The 4,715-nt window shown below is 37.6% G+C and overlaps 1 non-coding gene across 1 annotated transcript; it reads right to left on the bottom strand.

Moving 5' to 3' along the window:
* Positions 1-3,698: 3,698 nt before the first annotated feature.
* LOC145056076 (small nucleolar RNA R71) lies at positions 3,699-3,805 on the bottom strand. Its single transcript, XR_013685614.1, has one exon. It is a non-coding gene; the product is annotated as a small nucleolar RNA R71 (small nucleolar RNA).
* Between the last annotated feature and the right edge of the window lie 910 nt (positions 3,806-4,715).

Genomic DNA, 4,715 nt, shown 5'->3' with positions numbered 1-4,715 from the left:
TCGATTATGATGTTATATGCTCAATTTTGATGTTATATGATCGAATCTGAATGTGTTCAATGGATATGATCAAATGTTGATGTTGAATTTTGATGTTATATGCTCACTTTTCATCATTTCACAATTCTTGCCAAGATGCTTTGAAAGACGGTAAATCAACATGGATTTATTTCTCCTGTTTGGTCTCTGTTATAAGTAGAGAAGATATTGATAAAAATGAGTTGGCTTTGGCTATTGGCTTGCAAAGTTTCTTTGAAGCAATTATCCTTATCAGGTTCTTGAATTGTTACATATATTCAATGTTTACTATTTCCTGGTATAACCTCCTTAAGATGAAAGAGAGATGTGGGAATGAATGAAAGAATGTTTGATGCAGGGGTATGTTGGTCAATCGGTAATCATCCTTGGATGCCATTTTAGATTTTCATTGATTGTAATGCTTGTTATGCCAATTTAGATTTCTTTGTTTATGTTGATTTATAGAAATTTCATCATTGATCATGTAGAGCTTTGAATCATATTTGGGTATGTACATTATCTCAAGACATTGTCATGTTATTTGTCTGCAGCAAAGAGAAGGGTCAAAGCAAAAAGTGTTCAAAAAGAAATTAAGTTAAATTTCTTTAACTCCATTAATGTTCAAAACATCCCTGCTATTTCTTTTTTCGTAAGAACTTTTTTGTAATAAAGATTGTTTTTTTGTAAAGACTACTTGTATATAACTATTGGCTAGTAATTATAATGAATTATTAGGTTGTTTAGTTTTTATTGTATTTTTTTGTAATATTGGGTGTAATGTTTAGCATCCTACTTCCATGGATTTTTTCCAAAGATATGATGTTGTAATTGAAAGAAATGATATAAAAGGGTAAAATTGTCATTTTTATCATTGAGCACAAAAATTCAGAGGTTCAAACCAAACAGCATGAAAAAAATTCAGATCTTAAAATTTCAGACCCTCTTAGAAATTCAGATCTCTTAAAATTTCAGATCTTAAAAATTCAGATCCTGCCAAACAGCCCCTTAGTAGTTAATGGTGCAAAGTAAACAAAGGAAATAGACTAATAGGTCCCGGAAGTTTTAGTTTTCATAAACCACTTCTTGCATGCAAGGAATTTAATCAACAATTGTTGCTTGATTTCGACGAAGACGAGTGATCATGATATCCTTTTTAGTTATTTTAGTTTTATTTTTATTTTTAATTTCAAAGATAATGTGTCACTTGTTGGAGGATTTTGCTACTGGTTTAACAGATTGGAAATATTCAATAGACCCGATGGAGTTGGGAATTAAAAGAAAACAGTAAAAATAAAAGATGCAATGAATTTTAATTGTTGAATGAAGTTAAAAATAATAATAATAATAATAATAATAATAATAATAATAATAATAATAATAATAATATGATTGAAATAAACCTGGAGCGAACGCCATGCGTAATATGTGGGAACGCATTGCGTTCAACTTTTGAATCGCGATGAAGAGAACCCGGAGCTCATCGTGAACATGCTGTGTTACTTTTGAATGCCCCCTGTTCATAGTTATAGGTTATGTTTTCTTACCCTTATTTACCTTTTACTTTCCCTAGTCCTTGTTTTTTTCACTTCACTGGTCCCCCTCTCGGTGTTCTTCGCCCACTATCTCCGACGATTCTTCACAAAGTGTTTGAATTCTCTTCTTTTTTCCTGTAATCGACTCAAAAGGTATGATTTTTGTAATCCTTATGCTTGAGGTTAGTTTAACTTCTTAAATTGTGTTGCGTTGTGCTAAATAGAAAAACTAGGGTTTATGCTATTTTTGATTTATGGTTCGATTTTGATCAAATTGATACTTATTATTGTGTTATTGGAACAAATTCTTCCCGTAGACCAAAACCTAGCTTGAAATTTTGGCATTAATTTTGATTTTGGACGAAATGTAACTGTAGGCAACGAACGAACGCACTGCGTTCGCCAAACGAGCACCATGCGTTCGTCTTTTTGCCCAACTTTTATTCTTTGATTAAATCAGTGAATCTGTGGTGTTTGGATGTTTTTGTGCTTCAATTTTTGCAGGGAACATGGAAAGGAGAAATCAGCAACCTCCCTAGGAAATCACGAACAACCCGTTCTTGCAATTTCCCCGTTCTTTGAATCCAACTACACTTTCAAAACACCAATGGAGGCTCAGTACATTACTTGGAAAAGAACTGATATTGCACCATATTTTGATTGTTAATTTGCAGCCCAATATGGGATCGATGTCCTCATCCGAGATTTTTTGACATACACTCACCTGGACGCAGGTGGCGTGCCTTTGCTTACATGTCGGGGTTAGGACCGGTTATATAGGATTCAGGAGCCCATTTATCGGTAGTTTTTGCTGGAGTTCTACGCTACAATTGCTTTTGATCCTACAAAGCCTATGAACGATAGGACTGCATTTTCTTTTCAATTAGGTGGTGTTAGTAGAGAATGTAGTGCGATTGAGCTTGCCATAAGGGTTGGGATATATACTGCAGATGAGACGAGGATCATTTTCATGATTTTCTTTCAGCCTGAGTTGTAAGGACGCAAGAGGAGTATAATGAAAAAACTTTTTGGGCTCAGCTTACATGGGAGGTGTATGTGCCATCTTCTTCTCGGGGCAGCATGATTAGATCAATTACTTACAGATTGTTGCACAGATTAATCGCGAACTCTCTCACTCATCACAAAAATAGTGAGAGGGTGCCTTCTGGAGATCTTTCAGTTTTATGAACCCTTATTACCCCAGGGAGGCACCTGAACCTTCCATTGGCTTTAACATTATATGGCGTGGAAGGCCAGAGGGCGTTGGGAGGATAGTCCGACTTATGGTGGACATTTCGTTACTCAATTACCTGCATCATACTCGTTGTTGACCAGGGGTACTATGAGGACGATGGTCCGCTATGACATGAGGGTGATGGGTGTTCAGATGTTGGATTCCATGCAGGTGATTGCACAAGGGGGTGATGGTATTTTTAGGATAGTGTCTGATGATGAGGACCGGGGGATGCCGCACCACCACCTAAGCTAGAGAGAGTCCATAGGCGTCAGCCTGCTTCTCGAGGAGCACAACAGGGACCTGAGCCAGAGATCGATATACGTTACCTTACTCGACGTATGGACGAGCGTTTTGATATAGTAGAGAGTAGACATCAGTGGTTTGAGGGAGTATTGACTGGGTTTTGTGCTTCACAGGGAGACAACAAAATAGAAAGCTTTGAACAAAATCCAAATAAAAAAGAAACTGAATACGATACAGAACCCGAGTTTAAAGAAAGTGATATCGAGGATGAGATAAAGAACGAGATGGAAGACATTGCTGATATGTCCATGGGGGCATACAAGAAGCGGATAAGAGACGATATTGGTCCTGGTTTAGTACAACCCGCAATTCTCGCTGCTGTAACATTCGAGTTGAAAGGACACATTCTTACTGCACTTAAGGATGTGCCATTTTTTGGGAAGGATCATGAGGATGATTATAAGCATTTATACGAGGTCAATGACATTACATATTATTTCAATATCCCAAATGTTCCTAGAGAGACAATTTTATTAAGGATGTTTCCTGTTACTTTTAAGGGTGCCGCAAAAGATTGGTTGAAAGCACTTCCACCCGGTGTAATTACTACTTGGGTACAGATGCGTGAGAAATTCTTGGAACAATTCTTCCCACCATCAAAAATATCTTAACTCAAGAAGGCAATAGCCAACTTTGAGCAACAGTCGGGTGAGTCACTTTATGAGGCATGGGAGCGTTATAAAAGGTTACTAAGAAACTGCCCTCAAAATGACCTTAACATACAACAAGAATTATCTATATTTTATGACGGGGTGAATGTCATGAAAATGTAACACCCAAAAATTCAAGCCAAATTTAAACTTTTCAAAAATACTTTAAATCAATAATCATTACAACTTTGTTTCCAAAATAGTTTATATCAGAGTTTTCCTAGCAATCATAACAGAAGATGAGGAGTTGTACGATCACACCTTAGCCTTGCCGCGATCCCCCGATGTACCTGAAACCATAAACTAAACTGAAACTGTAAGCACGAAAGCTTAGTGAGTTCCCTTAAAATACCCATACTCACAACTATACACATGGAATCACAAACAACATATTATGGGTCCAGTCAACCATCGGGTTGGAATACCCCATGCCCACAACCAACAAGTTGGAATGCCAACATACTATGGGTCCAATCATCCTCGGGATGGAATACCCCAGGCCCACAACCAACAGGTTGGAATGCCCACATACTATGAGTCCAATCATCCTTGGGATGGAATACTCATGGCCCACAACCAACAGGTTGGAATGCCCAGGTCTATTGGCCCCCACACGAAGCAGATAAACCTCAACCGCCAAACAAATATGTGCACATATATAACATATAATCACATAACAGTCCATAGACAACAATTGATCTAACATATCATACCACATAACACATAATACCATCCTATCTACCAGGATACCGATCTAACAGATCATACCACATACCACATAATATCATCCTACCCTCTAGGACACCGTTCTAACAGATTATACCATCATAACATAACCAGATAACAATCCAAAGGGTCAGCCTTGGTGCCTTAGACCCTTGAGTATAGTGAGGATAACTTACCTTACGACTGCCGACTGGAAATAGAAAGCTCAACTCTCGAATCACGGCCGCAAACTCCACCACCTATTATCAT

This window comes from Lactuca serriola, chromosome 5, assembly GCF_051521515.1.
Source record: "Lactuca serriola cultivar US96UC23 chromosome 5, Lser_US96UC23_V15, whole genome shotgun sequence".
In the NCBI taxonomy this organism is placed as follows: domain Eukaryota; kingdom Viridiplantae; phylum Streptophyta; class Magnoliopsida; order Asterales; family Asteraceae; genus Lactuca; species Lactuca serriola.
Note: the sequence above shows the minus strand (reverse complement) of the source record. Positions and strands in the feature narration are given on the sequence as shown.